This window comes from Caretta caretta, chromosome 8, assembly GCF_965140235.1.
Source record: "Caretta caretta isolate rCarCar2 chromosome 8, rCarCar1.hap1, whole genome shotgun sequence".
Classification (NCBI taxonomy): Eukaryota; Metazoa; Chordata; order Testudines; family Cheloniidae; genus Caretta; species Caretta caretta.
Genome location: NC_134213.1, coordinates 106,262,515 through 106,279,135, shown reverse-complemented (window position 1 = coordinate 106,279,135; position 16,621 = coordinate 106,262,515).

Here is a 16,621-nt window from a genome sequence, read left to right as displayed (position 1 = left end):
ACTTGGTTGCACTTCTTCCAGGCGGTGCAGAGGGCTCCCAGCCAGCTGCCGGGGCCCAGGAACTTTCGACGTGAGCCCCAGCGACCCAGCCCTTGGACCCGAGGGGCAGCGGCTGCCACAGGCTGCAGGCAAGTCCTGCGCCATTGGCTGGGCCCAGGACTTGGATGGGGTCAGGCCCCAGGCCCACTGAATCCAGCATCGCCTCTTGGACAGCGGACAGCGCCACATGCCAGGGAGGGGGGTTGTTAGAACCCACCCGTGGGGCCCAGCTGTTCCCAGAGTGTGAACCAGTTAAAGCCAAGCCCTGCCCCTCCCCTGGGGGCAGCTCACCGCCCTGCGCCACCCCACCCCACCCCACCCTGCAGTGACTGGAGCATTTCATCACCCCCCCACATTCTGCTAGGGGAGGTTGCCAGATGGACACAATCCCCCCCAGTGGTGGGGGTAGCTGCTCTGCCCCCTCACCCCCCATTCCACACCTGGGCCCTGAGCGCTGGTGTCAGATCCCTCGTGGCTGGCAGCCCCCTCCACCTGGCTTGCTCCAGGCCATTTGGCCTCCTCTGTCCATCAGCCAGCCAGGAAGCAGCCAGGGTCTGGGGGGCAGGGCATGGTGGGGTTTAGCTGGTCTGCAGCACCTAGTTGTCCCCTTGACCTTGGCTCCACCCAGGACTGACATGGTAGCTGCGCAGAAGCTGGCCCTCAGCCATCTCCTGTGGGACGCATGCATGGCAGCGTGTAGATCACCCCGTGCTCCCCGACAGATTCCTGGGGAGCTGCTCCTGCTCTCCATGGCGTCCCATGGCCGAAAGCCCAGCTCCCCTGGTGGCCTGCAAGGGATTGGGGCTGGTTTGCTTCTCTTACTGGGAATGTCAATGACCCAACTCAAGCCAAGCAAAATGCAACCCAATGCCACAATGATGGGCACCAGTAGATAATGCCTGCAATTCCCTCCTTCCCTGCGAGAGCGCTGGGCTGGGCCCCACAGCCTCAGACCCACGGTGCACCTCCACCAGACGGTGGCAAACACCAGCTGCAAGGAACCCCCTTGTGGACAAATCTGGCATAACCTGCCCCCAAGAAGTTGCTTCCTAACCCCCCGAAGCTAGCAATGCCCGAAGCCTGATGGGAAGCGCGGCTGCACCCCGGCCACAGAAGCGGCTCTGCCGGGAACCCTTCCGGGGCCAGCGGAACAGATGGCTCTCAGATCCAGAAATATGATTTATTCTGTTAAAAAAGAAAAGGGACAGAACCAGCTCAAGGCTGCTTCCCCGATGTCACTGCGACGGGACATGGCCAAAGGCTCGCTTGGCAAAAGGGGCACAAGCAAACAATATGGCTTTGAATACAGCTAAATGCAAATGTATCCATCCAGGAACAAAGACTGCCGGCCACATATACAGGACGGGAGACTCTACCCTGGGAAGCAGCGACCCTGAAAAAGATGTTGGAGGGCCTGGTGGCTACTCCGCTGAGCATGAGCCCCCAGTGGGACACTCTGGCCAAAAGGATTAATGCCCCCCTGGGGGGTATAAGTGGGGATCCCCTGTAGGAGCAGAGGTTGTTTCACCTCTGGACTGGGCATTGGTGTGACCGCTGCTGGGGTTGTGTGTATAGTTCGGGTGCCCACAATTCAAGAAGGATGGTGATAAATTGGAGAGGGTTCAGAGAAGAGCCAGGAGAAGGATTAAAGGATTAGCAAACATGCCCGACAGCTGCAGATTGAGAGCTCAGTCTATTCAGCTCCACAAAGAGATGGTTAAGGTGTGATCTGATTGTAACCTACAGCCCTACATGAGGAACCAATATCTAATAATGGGCTCTTCAGGCTAGCAGAGGGAGGTATGAGGTGGGCCAGTGGCTGGAAGTTGAAACTAGACAAATTCAGACTGGAAATAAGGCATATATTTGTCATGGTGAGAGCAATTAACCTCAGGAACCATTCCCCCCCGGGGGGGTGTAGCGGATTCTCCATCACTGGCCATTTTTCAATCAAGATGGGCTGTTTTTCTAACAGATCTGTGCTAGGGATCACGCTGGGGGGACAGTCTCTGGCCTGTGGTATCCAAGGGTCAGACTGGATCAGCTCAATGGTCCCTTCTGGCCTTGGGCTCCATGAAGTCCCCCTCCCCCGTCGAAATGATTGATCTGGATGGAAGAGGAGCGTCCCCCAATTCTACACAGCAGCATGTGGCCTCACAGACTTCCAGAGATGCTGGGACTTTGCATGGGATCTCGTCAGCAACGCCTGGCTGGAAAGGGCCGGCGGAGGGGCACATTAGAGACCTTGACTCTTCGGTGCTGCGGAGTCTGAGGGGAAAGTCCTCTGTGTCTCCATCTGCAGCCCCAGGACCGAGGAGAAGACCCAGGAAGTGGGATGGGGTGGAGACTTCGATGCATACAGACATTAAGAGGTGAAGAGGATGTATAGCCCTGGCACATGGGGTCTGGGCCAGAGCTGCCCCCCACCCCATCTCTCCCCCAGCAATCTGTTAAGGAGCTTTATTATTAAACCATCTTGGAAAGAAAAAATAATCGCAGCCCATCCTTTGTCAGGGGCCTGCTTTGCAGAGAGACAATCCCACTCCAGGATTGTCTCATCCAGAGAAAGAAGAGACACATCCTTCCTCCTTGGTTTCTGCCCCAGGCAAGCAGCCACTCTCTGATTTAAAGCCCTCCACTTCTGTCTAGTCAAACAGAGCTCTCTCTCTGTCTCCACGCTTCCCGGGCTCCACCATCCGAGGTCCCTCGCCAGCTTTTTGCTGAGCTCCATGGTGCCTTGGTTATTAACCCTGAGCACTGATAAGGGGGAGGAGCAGGATCTGGAAGCCCAGGAGAGCCGTGAAAAGCTGGTTTCTCGAAGGAGAACTCCAGAAGATCTGGGGATGTGCAGAGAAGCTGCAGGATGTGGAGAGAGATTCAACCAGCAAATTCCTCCCCCTTTGTCCTCCCTCCTGGAACTTCGGGGGGGGGGGGGGGGGGGAAGAGGCGGAACGAAGTCACCCAAAAGGGCAAGGGGGAGACAAAGCTTGTGCCATCCCTCTGGGAGTGGCCCTGGGCCCAGCAGAGCTGTGGTAACCCCGACTTGGGCTGGCCAGTGCAGACTCAGGGAGGCCAGCTCTTCTGTGCGGGAAAGGGGGTTGCACAGTGGGGTGGTAAAGACGTCTAGGGCAAGCTAGAACTGGGAGGTCTGAGCATCCGCAGGGTCACCAGCAGCTGCACTCGCGAGCCTTGCCAGCACGTCCACCAGGACACAGGTGCCCCAGGCCACGGCGGGGATCTACACGAGCCTTGCTAAACTCACACCTCCTGGAAGCAACGGTGGGTTAACGCCGATCCTCTCCCAGGCAGGTTAGCTCACCCCGACATGGCAATGGGCACACTCAAGACACTAAGTACCGGCCAGCAAGACCCAGGACTCATGGCCCCCACCACAGGCTGTTGAATGGTACGCTGCAACATAGCCCACCTGTTTAGGACAGGAAGTGAATCAGCGTCCACCTTAAACGGCGGCAGCAGGCGCCGTGTGCACCAAGAGACCCAGCAACGCCAGGCAGCACCAAAGCAGAGCCGTGTTTGCCAGACGTGCCTTCCTGGCAACTCAGCTCGCTCAGGGCACTGGCCGTCACCTCCCCGGCGCACCGCCCCTGCTCCATGCGCTCAACTCCTGGGCCGAGATCTCCCGGATTCGCAGTGCTGCGGGGGCAGCAATCCGCACACACGGGGCCTGGGGACTGGGCCGCCCGACCCGCTGACTCTTGCTCTCCATTCGCATATTCCTGCTCACGGCCCCTGCAGGCCACAGCCACGAGCGGGAGCCCTCGAGCGGGCAGGACGGTCCATCCAGCAGGGGGCAGCGTTCCTCCCCCACCCATGTAATACCTGGCGCCGTACATAACAGGCTGCCATCACGGCCCACTGCAGCTCCGCTGGGCCTGAACCCGGCCCTGCCGCCGGTCGGGGTTCTCAAAGACGAAGCCTTCGTCTGAGAGGGCCCCTCGCGGCTCCGGTCCCGCCCGGCTGGCTGTCCCGGGAAAAGTCTCTGTAAAGTCTGGGGAGGGGAATCAGCACCTGATCGCCCAGGGCAAGGCCCATAGGGCAGCCAGACAAGCGGAAGGGACGGTCACAGGGCAACTTCTCCTGGCTGACTCTGCCCCTCCCCGTAACTTTGTCTCCGGTGGGAGCACTGGGGTTCCCAGGAGGCCCCCAAGGCTCCCAGGGCCCAGCGAGCGGCTGCCCCTGGCGAGGATCAGCCCGGAGGTGCTGGGGAAAGCTGGCTGTGCTGGGCCCAGCCTCTGGTTCCCAGTGCCAGCCCGTTCACCCGGCGCCCCTTGTGCATAGAGCCAGTGCCACGTGAAATGTCCCCTCTCTGCAAGGCCAGTCGTGCTCCCGGCTCCAACGAGAGCCAACAGCCTGGCCCGTCTTCCTTCCAGAGCCTGGCTAGACCCCGCCCCGCTGCCCGCTCCATCACTGGCGGGTCTGGACATATGGATTTGTCCCCACGGCACCCCTGGGAGGCAGCGGGATTAGCTCCGTTGCAATGAGCTAGCTGCTGTGCATCACCGCTGCCCTCTGCTGCACGGAATCAGAACTGCCCAACGGCGTGTCATAGGCCCTACACTGCTGTGACGATGTGACTCAGCAGGGAGGGGGGAGTGTTGACCTGGGAATGTGCCCTGGGGATGGGAGACCTAAGAGCCTGTCACCTGAGCCAGGAGGGGGCGGGGGAGGTAACACCTCTGCCCAGGAATGTGGACGGAGACTGCAGCAGGGAACCTGCTGGGTGGGTTTAGTTTTCAGTTTGGGGCTGGGTGGAGGAACACAGGGAACCCCAGGGCTGGGGTCTAAGCTCCCTGCTCCCCCAGAAGGACGTGATTGAGGGGTCCTGGTTGTACCCACAAGCTCTGTTGGGGACTGTGGTCCTGTTGTCCAATAAACCTTCTGTTTTACTGGCTGGCTGAGAGTCTCAGTGAATCCCAGGAAGAGGGGTGCAGGGCCTGGACTCCCCCACACTCCGTGACAACTGCCAGCAGAGATTCTCCTCTAGCTGCTGGGGGAGCGGCATGTGGTTTTGGAGCCCAAGGCTTGGGTGGCTATGGTAAGCCGGCTGGAGACAGGCAGGAGGCCATGGGTGATGAATAAAGTGAGGCAACTAAACCAAAAGAGGGAATGGCTTCCCCTCAGTCCCACGGCAGGTAAACGGCAGAGCAGGATCCACACTCAGCCCTGGCGAGCGCACGAAGCTTTGCCCCGGTCTGTCCCTCAGGCCCCTGCTCCTCCCCAGCCCCAGGCCTGAGCCCGAGCCCACGCTCGTCAGCCAGGAGCAGCTCCAGCAAAGCCAGCGGCGTTGTTCTGCACAGACTCCGGACACGGTCCTGGGGCTCCCAGCTAAAGGCATCCGCACCGGGCACTGGTCTGCAGTGCCAGCAGTCAGTGCTAACCTAGGGCTCTGGGCAGCACATGGGGGGCTGGGGGGGGCGGGAATGCATGCACCCCCTCTTGGTCTGGAGGGGGAGCCACTTTGGAGTGTGGGTCGGCCTGGTGGTACCGTGGCAGGGAGCGGGTTCGGATCCCAGCCATGGCCCTTCGTGCCCAGCTGGCAGGAGAGGACTGCAGAGTCACTGACTCTCTAGAAACCCCATCTGGCCAATGCAGCATGTGAGTCTGGAACAGAGGCTGGGACTCAGGTGAGCTGGGTCTGTTCCCTGCTCTGCCACTGAGCTGCTGGGGGTCCTTGGGCATGTCACTTCACTGCTCCGTGCCTCAGTGTCCCCTCCCACCCTTTGTCTGTCTTGGCTCTTTAGACTGTGAGTCTTTGCGGTGGTGCCCAGCACCGTGGGGCTCCCATCTGGGCTGGCACCTTGTGACATGACTGTAACGCCGAGCATCCCTGTCGCCAGCAGACACTCTCTGTGAGGGCCCCTCTGGTTTGGAATTCACTCCCTGCCCCAGCGCCAAGCCCAGCTTGCAGCCAGGCCTCGGTGAGGGGAAGGGGGTGTTCCGCAGGGGGCGGGGGAATTTGCTGCTATGGCTGGTGTTTGAAAGGCAGAGCGAGGCAGCAAGAGCCCAGGAGAGACCCATTGGTTGTAACAATTACATTAAATAAGAGCGACTCTATTCTACCCCGTGGCGGCGTCTCCAGACACCCATCCCTGTGAGATCAAAGCACTGAAATCAGGGCAGAGAATAAGACGAGCACCGAACCCCCCTCTGCCTGGCTGCTACGCCAACCTCCTTTCTGGGCTTAGGAACATAAGAACGGCCATAGTGGGTCAGACCAAAGGTCCATCTAGCCCAGTCTCCTGTCTTCCAACAGTGGCCCATGCCAGGTGCCCCAGAGGGAATGAACAGAACAGGGAATCACCAAGTGATCCATCCCTCGTCGCCCATTCCCAGCTTCTGGCAAACAGAGGCTAGGGCCACCATCCCTACCCATCCTGGCCAGGAGCCATTGATGGACCTATCCTCCATGAACTTTAGTTCTTTTTAAAACCCTGTTACAGTCTTGGCCTTCACTACATCCTCTAACAAGGAGTTCCACAGGTTGTCTGTGCATTGTGTGAAGAAATACTTCCTTTTGTTTGTTTTAAACCTGCTGCCTATTAATTTCATTGGGTGACTCCTAGTTCTTGTGTTATGAGAAGGAGTAAATAACACTTCCCTATTCACTTTCTCCATACCACTCATGATTTTATAGACCACAATCATATCCTCCTTTAATCGTCTCTTTTCCAAGCTGAAAAGTCCCAGTCGTATTTGTGACATTCTGTACCTTGGGGTGAGCACCTTGTAACCCTCCATATTCCTCATCTGTATATAATTGTGATCTTACATCTAAAGCAGGCCTTGTAAAGTATCGGGGGAAAGGTCATAATCTGCTGAAAGTCATTTCTCTGTCCATATGTGTGTATCATTAATGCATATGAAGTTATGAGAATTGTGTTGTATGGTGGTCACTAAAACATGCTGTAAATTGGGGAATGAGCCAGATATTAGCTCCCCCGAGGCAGCAGCAAGGAAAGTAACCAAAGCCCAGGCGGGTGTCAAATAGCTCATCAACAGCCATTGTCCACCAAGAGAGCTACCATGCAATGACTCACCCGCATGAGGCCACACCAGGGGAATTGCTCAACCTTGCTTGGAGAGACTCAGCAATGCCCCCCCAGATATGCCTGGACTTGTGCTCCCCAAGCACCTAGACTGAGGGTACAAAACAGACACAGGGCACATACCGGGCCCTTCTCCTGGGCCACCATCTTCTCTGCAAGCAACCAAGACACTGAGACGAAGACAAGACTCCAACAAAGGGAACTGGCCCAGGTTTAAGGAACAAACCTGTGTATGAAGGACTGCAATATCCAGTGGGGTGAGAAAAACTGCTTCATCTAGGTGTTACCCAGTCAAATAGGGTTGAGCGTTTAGACTTTGTGCGTATATTTTATTTCTTTTGATAACTAACTGACTTTTTGCCTATCACTTAAAATCTACCTTTTATAGTCAATACATTTGTTTAATTGTTTACCTTTACCAGTGAGTTTGTATGAAGTGCGGGGCAAATCTGCTCAGGTTTGCAAAGGCTGGTCTATATACACTTTCCACTGATGAAGTGGTGAACCAATTAATAAATTTGCACTGCCCACCCTGAGCAGTGCAAGACGGTATATTCCTGGGGTACAGTGCTGGGAGCTGGGGGGATTTGGCTGATGCCTTTCTCTGGGTGATTTGTGAATGGCTCTGGGAGCATTCAAGCAATCCAGGTGGGTGTGGGGCTCCACATATGGTTATGCTGAGTGATCACAGCACCTGGAGGGGTTTGCTGCTGGTCACTAGCAAGGCAATATGAGAGAGAGCCCAGGCTGGAGAGAGTTCAGGGGGCCCAGCGGTCCCACGGTCCCAGGCTGCATCCCCCGGGGGGATCCCGTCACAGTATTAATCTCTCCTCATACAGCAGCCGTTCCATACCCCTCATCGTTTTTGTTGCCTTTTTCTGAACCTTTCCAATGCCAACATATCTTTTTTGCAATTGGGCGACCACATCAGCACACAGTATTCAAGGTGTGGGCATACCGTGGATTTCTACAGAGGCGCTATGATATTTTCTGTCATATTATCTATCCCTTCCTTCCTGATTCCCAACATTTGATCCATTTGATTCCAAGATTTAATCATCTTCTAATAAGACCAATAAAAGTGTCATGAAATCCGCGTGGCTGGCCTGAGAGTTCTCTGGTCCCCGGAGTGGGACCAGCAGGACTCCCGCGGGGCCGGGCTGCTCTCAGTGGGGCTGAGTGGACCCTGCCCAGAATGGCAGCTGCTGAGCACTGCGCCTCCTGCAGGCAGGTTCTGCGGAGCTGACCAGGCCTGGAAGAGGACTGCGGGGGCCGGACAGGGGTTTATTTGGGATTTCCCCACAGCTGCAGGGAAGGCGGCACACGCAGGTCCCAAGGCTGCAGACAGGTAACTAGCACCTAGCAATATAATTAGCAAATATCTTAGCCCCTGACTAGGAAGTGAGTGAACATGCAGAGCCAGGGTTAACTGGTAGTGTGCATGTGCACCACCGCCCTCTGCTGGATGGCGTGAGAACTGCCATTGCGGGTCATAGACCCCACACTGCGAGGTGCTCACAGAGATTCGCCTTCAGCTCCAGTGGGAGGGGCTAGCGATTTAGGAGGAAAGCCGCTGGGCTCTCTGCCCGGGGTGGCTTTGCAGTGCCAACGGGCGGGCGTTAGCTCGGCCCATGAATTGCTGGAAGGGTCCGGTGCTTGCCGAGAAGAGCCGGCCGAGCCGGTGGCTGCTGCGAACGGGAGACGGAAGAACTCGGCAGCGCCTGGGCTGACGCCGGTCGCGCTGGCTCAGGCCGTAGAACAATGGCCATAGCCGAGGTGGAAAATTCACCCTCTCCTGCATTGTGGCGTCAAGGGAAGCCGAGGGGATCGTGTCATCGGAGACGGTGCCGGGGGCTTCGGCATGAGAGCGGTGCAGGGACAGCACCGTTGCACCGGCGGGCGGGTGCTTCCGGCCGGGGTGGCCCCGCGGCGGAGCTGGGCCGCCTCTCTGACAGGTGGGCGCGAGGCCAGCGGCCGAATCCCTCCATCGAGCGCCAGCGGGGATTGGGCACCCGAACGGCGTCGCATGGGGCACAAGCGTTCTCCCAGCCCTGAGCCGCAGACTAGGCCTGGCATGAGGGGCCGAGGGGGGCTGCACATGACCTGTATCTTTGGCGTTTCTCAATGTAACCCATCGACCTTAATGCGTTCCTCGGTGGGATTCGCCAACGCCCCTCCGGAGCACCAGCCTCCCCCCCCCCCGCCAGCTAAGGAATCTGCCCCGTCCGGGATGCCAGGCCCATTCTCCGCACGACACAGGTGGGGAAACTGAGGTAGGGGCAGTGACTTGTCCCGGGCTGGGCTCAGTGCTGGGATTGGCACTTCTGGCCTGCGCAGAGCACGTCCCTCGCGCCACAAAACAGGGCAAGAGACCAGAACAATCGAAGGAGCCTTTGCTGGAACCAAAGCGCAGAGAGGGCCGATGCCAGCGTCCCTGGGAGCCAGGGCCAGCGGCACGTGCAGACAGTCTCCTCCTGCACCGGGGGCCAGGGCCACACAGAAAGAGACCCGCAAAGTGCCCCAGATGCCTCCGCAAGAGCCGCGAATCCTGCCCCGCGAGAACCTCTGCCCTCAGCCGGGACTGGGGCAGCGTCAGGCCTGGCAGAGGCACCAGGCAGCTGCTGGTCCCCCTGGAAGACACAGGGAGACGCAGCAAGAGGAGAGCGAGTGGCTGGGTGCTCCGGGGATGGACGGACAGACAGAGAGTTGCTCTCTGCTCCATGTCCAGCGCGGCCTGCTCCCACAGTGCGTTCTCCAAGGCTCTGGCCAGGCACTGGGGTTTCTCCTCTTTTCTTTTGGGAGATGATTCCCCTGCCCCCTGGACCTCACTGGCTGGAAGCTGCCCCCGCTGCTCTGTCTACCGTCTCCTGGCACGGCTGCTGCCCTCTTGGGGACCCCGGGCAAGTCCCTTCCTCCCTGGGCCTCAGTTTCCCCATCTGTGAAAGAGAGAGACAAGAATTCCCACGGCCTCTGGGGGGCGCCGGGAGGGACTGGGCATTCTGTCTGTTGTAGCCCGTTCACATTCACTGTGCCCGCGGGGGCGTTCCAGGGCACAGAGCTGCTGAGAATTTAAGAGCGGGGGGATGGGTGGAGGGCGGGTAGGGGCAATGCCAGCTTCACTCAGGGTATTGCCAGTTTGCCTCTCACCAGCTGCAGAGGCCCCTGGAGAGTGGGGGATCTTGTGGGAGATCATCCAATCCCCTGCCATGTCTGATGCTCCCCCCCCACCCCTGCTGGCCTGGCCCAGCCTTCGGGGCCTGTGGTCCCTGGGGGTGAAAACGGGGCAGGGAGCGGGCAGGAGCCTCCGGCAGGGTGGGCTGGCCGGACGGTTGGGGAGGTCGGCACAGACTTACAGCCAGGCTTCCCAGTGCCCAGTCCCCCATGTCTTTGGGACACCGCCGTTCCCAGCGGGGGCCTGAGTCCTGCCAACCTGCCACGCGCAGGCCCACAGCCTCAGACAGGGCAAGTGAAACGCCGCCCTAATGAGCTTCTTGTCAGTGTGGGCAGCTCCCCACCAAGCCCCGACTCAGCCGCACGCTCCTAACGCCCCCGGGCTGGACCCTGCCCCACTGGCCTGGGCTGGAGGGAAGGCAGCTGCCCAGGGAGACAGAGGTGGTGCGGATGGGTGGGGCGGGAGCTGTCACCCACGCTCCACTGGGTGCACCAAGGTGGGGCGGGAGCCTGACTTCAGTGCTGCTGGACACGCCGACTGCCAAACGGTGCCTGGCAGCCAGGTGCCCTAAAGGGTAGAGCACTGGGCCAGGACTCAGGAGACCTGGGCTCTATTCTATTCTCTGCCCTTGGGTGACCTCGGGCAAGTCACATCCCTGCTCCCTGCCTCAGTTTCCCCTCCCACTCTCAGCCTGCTTAGATTGTCAGGTCTTCAGGGCCATAAGACAGGCAAATGACTCCAGCCACAGAAACGCCGCCTTCTCTCTCCCAGGGGCCTGGTCCCTGTCCTGTTGGCCAGGGCCTCTGCCCCCCAGTCCCAGACCCACATGCTGGGCTAGACTAGCCCACGTCCACTCCCGGCCTTCAGCGGTGAGCACCCAGCTCCGCGGGCTCTGCCCTGCCTTGGCTGCCCGTACAACAGCAGGTCCTTCCAGCCCTGCAGGGATTGGAGGGCACAGGCTGGGCACCGCCCGTTCAGCCCTGCGCCATGGAGAGTGGAGGATGGGAGCGAAGCATTCTGGGCAGAGGGCTTCTGCCACCAGTGAACGTGGCTGGCCTGAATTTCAGCCCTCCCGGGTGGCCGGCTCTGAGCTCCCAGTGGGCGTCTCAGGAGGCCAGGGCTGTCTAGAAGGAACCCAGTGTTCTCCTGCACGTCTGTGGGGTGCTCAGACACCCTGGTGATGGGTCTATGCAAAATGGGCAGAGCCCAACCCCGGGCCTGCCCACAAAGGCCAATTAATGCCAGTTCTAATGGGGTAGCTGCCCCTTAGGAGACACAGCCCTTCATGGCCCAGTCCCACTCCTGGAGCCACCCCACCCTGTGAACCAGGCCTGGCTGCTCGGCCACACCGGACTCCTTAATGGCTGCCGAGCGAGGCGCCAGCCTCGGGGGCCAGTCCTGGAGGAGGCCAGGGTGCTGGAAGAGCAGCCCATGCCTAATGCCACGCTGCTCATATGCTTCAGCATGGCACCAAGGACAGCACTTGGATCCACCTGCTTCCAAAGCCCTTGCCACTTCAGCCCTGGGAGAATCGCTGTGAGCCATATAGGGCATATGACACACAGTGGAGCAGTTCTGACTCCATCCAGCAAAGGGCAGCGGTGTTGTAGCCACACTCGGCAGCCCAGTGCTAATATGGGCACACTGGGGGCCTGGCCAGGCAGGAGCACCCCGGTAGTGCCAGGGAAGGAGGAAAGTTATCAGTGCTTGCTGAAGGAAGTGGTGCCCCGCGGCTCCCTGGCTCGGCCCTCCGCAGACAAGCCCGTTGCCCAAGGTGCAAACAGGGGACCTGCCTAGGGGTGCCACCCAAACACAAAGGCACAGCCCAGTTGCCTGAGGCTGGGGGTGAGCCAGACAGCCCTGACCCAGTCGCACGCTGGCGGCTTTGCACGGATGCTGCAGAGGAGACGGCTCCCTGGCGCGTGCCATGGCCCGGCTCTCCCTGGGATTTGCTGCTGCCCCGGGGGGCTGAGGAAGGGCTGGGGGCACCCCTCATGCCACCCCCCAAAATCACAGCCCCTTCGCCTGCTGCCCTCTACAGCCACCCGCCCCCCGCCCCCTACCAAGGCCTGCGCAGCTCCCCGGGTGCCCAGCCTTGCCTCTGAGCCCATGGGCAGCGCCCAGACACAGGTGCCGGGGAGGGGGAGCTGCCGGGCCCTGCTGGTTTTAAACTCTACCAATCCAGGAGAAAGCAGGAGAAAACGCAGCTAATACCCAGCGCTTTCCCAGCGAAGCACTTTGCCAGCATCGCCGGTGAAACTGCCCGGCCCCTCTGGTGCGGCAGGCCCGGGCCATGGCCGAGCCGGGGCGGCCATGGCAGAGCCAAGGTCTCTGGTCCCGATCCTGAGAGGAGGCCGCTGGACCAAGCCCATCTCTTGCAGGCTGGGGAGCTGAGCACATTTGGCCCCCGCAGACCATGGAGCAAACGCTGAGGCCGCACTCCCCCCGCCCCAGCAGATCCGTGGGGTTGCTCCCAGCCAGCGCCCCCAGCCCGGGCTGGGTCACTCTCCCTTCGTCCCTCTTGGCCGGATGGCAAAAGAACTGGGCATGAGCCACGTTCAGGGTCTCAGGGGCCTGGGCCCAGCCTGTCTGAAGGAGCCAAAATGTGAGAACTGGGGACACAGGGAACTTTCTGCCCTGGCCCCCGCCTGGGGAACATACACCCCCAGGGCCTACGGCTGAGTGCCGCCCAGGGCTCCGACCGGCCTTCTCCGCCCAGGCCCTTCAACCACCCCGCAGGCTCCCCTGGGGGAGAACGGAGCCCGTTCGTGCTGGGTGCCCCGGGCCTGTGCTGAGGAGCCAGGGACAGGACCGAGCGGCGGCCGTGGGGTGAGCCAAGCCAGACGGTGAGCAGCACACGGAGACAAGGGGCAAGAACGGTGCTGGAGGGCCAGTCAGTGCTGCCCCCTTTCCCCCACTGCATGGCCAGACACGTCCCCGTGTCCCTCACTGCACATGCCGCAGGGCTTCCTCCCCCCACTGGTGGCTGCTCCACATCAGAGGATAAGAGCCTACTACAGCTGCCCGCTAGAGGAGCTTCTCCCTTGACAGAGTACAGCAGAGGCTTCCTACTGATGACTCCATTGGGTGGGGAGGGGCGGGAGAGAAGCTAGATCTGCAACCCCTGAGCTGCTGGGCACAGTAGCCAGGAGGGTGGCATGAATCAGGCTTCCCTCCCCAGGGCGGGCAGCAGTCTAGTGAGGAAGAGGAGGCAGGCAAGCCCACGCTCGCAGGCTGAGTACTGGGGTGTCTTTCCGGGGGAAGGGAGCGTCCCACTGAGCTGGCGTGGTGATGTGCCGTAGCCAGCGGATCCAGCACTTGCCCGCCACGTGGCACAGCTCTGGGGCACACATGGGCACCCCCAGCACCCCCAGATCCTGCCCTGCAGCAGAAACACCAAAGGTGCCCATCTGGATGCCTCCCGGCACTGCCCACTCACCCAGCAAGAGGCCCAGACTAGCCCCCCCTAAACCCTCCCAGTCACCTCATCCCACCTCCGGCAGCCAGACTAGGGCAGAGCTCATATGTAAAATAGCCCCCAAAGGAATATCTACCCCGGCTGAGCCCCACCCTCACAGCGCCCAGGGATCCCGCCGAGACCTGTGCCGGGGCACCCGTCACATCCACCCCCCTGCACGCCTAGCCGAGCCCCATGCCCGGGGCACCCTGTCACACACAGGCAGCTGGTGGGTCGAGGCCGTGGGGCAGGCACACACAGGCACAGCCCCAGGTATTACCCAATGGCAGCTGGCTGGCAATGGGCACCACCGTGCGTGTGTGCCCAGCCGGGTCCAGCTCAGCGCCCTGCTCCCAGCAGGGCTCCCCTGGCAGCCCTGGCTCGCGGGGGTGTCTCCCTAGGCAAGGGCAGGAGGGGGATACATTGGGGCCACCCCAAATAAGCAAGGGGGTGAGATGGGGGGCACCGGGCCGGGGAGGGGGCTTGTTTTGTTTACAAAGCTAAACATATCCTTAGCAGCTACCCTAGCGTGTGGAGGTGGGGCCGGGCGTCCCCACGCCCCCTTGGGAGCCAGCGGGCCCTGCCACCCACCGCCAGCCCCCGGATTAATTATGCTAATAGATTTCTTTCTTCCTTTGTCACCCTAATGAATGGGCCCCTTTAAGATGGCGAGGCCCTTTGTCTGGCCCCTTTTTAAGGGCTAGTGGCGGGTGGGGGCGAGCAGGTGGCAGGGCCCCCAAACAGGCCCTTTTGTCGTCCTTGGAGGCTGGGGGGGGGGGGGGCTGGTTTGGGATGCAAAGGGGGGGCAGGCCGGGAAAATCCTTCAGGGGCTTCACAGCACTGTCTGACCCTGGTGCTGCAAACAGCCCCAGTGCTGGTCACGCTGTCCCCACCGAGAGCCCCCATGAGCCCTACCGAGAGCCCCCCATGAGCCCTCCATGGCTGGGTGGGGCCCCGCAAAGCCCGCATTGGGGATTTACGCCTGGTGCCAGGATTGGGCTCTTCCCCCTCGGCTGCCCATGGCGGTGGGTTCGGAGCCGGCTCTCCCCAGCCCGAGCGGGGCGGGGGCATGGCGGAGACATTCGCGCCCTGGCAGTCGTTTGGATGAGGGTGGCTCCGGGCGCTGGCTGCCAAGGGCAGGGCCCGTCCTGCCCATGTGGGTCTCAGGCCCCAGAGGGGCCCCGAGGCCACCCTGCCGGCTTCGGAGCAGAGCCAGGCCCCCGCATCCCCAGGTGACGAGAGCAGGGCCCAGCTGGAGACCTGCTCCCCCCAATGCAGCCCAGGATCAGGGATAGTCATGGCTGAGGTTCCCCCCGTGGTGTGAAGCAGGAAGGCCTGGGCCTGCTGGAGGGGGCAGCGGGTGCTCGAAACCACCCTCCCCGCCCCAGGGCATGTGGCCTCCCATAGCTCAGAAGGGCACCGCAGGGTGGCACAGGCCCGTGGGACGGGCACAGCTTGTGCTCAGGAGAGGCCCGTGTGGGTGTGGCGGGAGGCTGTAGAGCCCAGAGCTAGGATAGTGGGGGGTTAATGGTGGAGTGCATCAGCAGAGCTGGGGGAGCCCAGAGACTGAGGAACTGCGGGTCGGGAGTGAGGGGCACCGGCTGAGCTGGGGGGGGGGCAGGGCTGGGCTAGCAGGGGGCTGCGGGTTGGGAGTGAGGGGCAGCAGCTGAGCTCGGGAGTGGGGCAGGGCTGGGCTAGCAGGGGGCTGCGGGTCGGGAGTGAGGGGCAGCAGCTGAGCTCGGGAGTGGGGCAGGGCTGGGCTAGCAGGGGGCTGCGGGTCAGGAGTGAGGGGCAGCGGCTGCGCTGAGGAGTGGGGCAGGGCTGGGCTAGCAGGGGGCTGCAGGTTGGGAGTGAGGGGCACCGGCTGGGAGGAGGAGTGGGGCAGGGCTGGGCTAGCAGGGGGCTGCGGGTCAGGAGTGAGGGGCAGCGGCTGAGCTGGGGGGTGGGGCAGGGCTGGGCTAGCAGGGGGCTGGGGGTTGGGAGTGAGGGGCAGTGGCTGAACTGGGGGGGGCAGAGCTGGGCCATCCCTCTTCCCCGGCTCCTGGGGGTCAGCAAATTTCACAAGCCCAGAGAAGCTCAATTCAACGACAGGAGCGATGAGGAGGAAGAACCGGCTCCGTGGCTTGGCCCCAGGAGAGCACGTGGCAGCAGAGTCACCCAGGGAAACCCAGACCAGACCCGGGCCGGTTGGCCACAGGGCGAGTGGGGTCCAAGGGAGGGACACTCGGCCAGCAGCAGCAAAGGAGAGTTCATTAATCCTTTGCTGGGGGGTCACATGCACCCAGAGCCCAGCGGAGCTACTCCAGGTGGGGCTGGGTCCCTGGGAACTTCCCCCCTCCTATTCCTCTGCTCTCGCTGCAGGCAGGAGCACAGGGACACCCGCCCCGGCCTGGGAGTGACCCCGGGTCACTCTGTCCCGTGACACGAGCGTGGGTACCAGCCTCGCCGGGCACGCACCTCACATTGGCTCGAGTTCTGTCCTTAGATTTCACCACCCAGGCGCTGTAACTGCCAGACCATGGAGTCACTGACAGCCCCCTGGGTGCTCTGACCTGTCTCACCCCCCGGCGAGCCGGCCTCTGTGATAGAGGGCCCTTTACACCAAGGATCACAGCAATATTCAGGTTACTCCCTGTCCCGAAGGACCAGTCACTTACCCTGGTCAATTGCACCTCAGATCTCACACCACAGACAGCAGCTCGTAATAAACCATCTACAGGGTTATTCTAGGGAAAGGAAACCGGAGAGTTATTTACAGGGATAAAGCAGATAAACACGGATACACACACGAGTTCCAAGCTGAAGTCTCAAATGTAACAGAAGTTTCTGTAATAAGCAAGCTCTGTCTGCCCTTCAGGGCGAAGCCAGGCTAAGCACTGGGGAGTT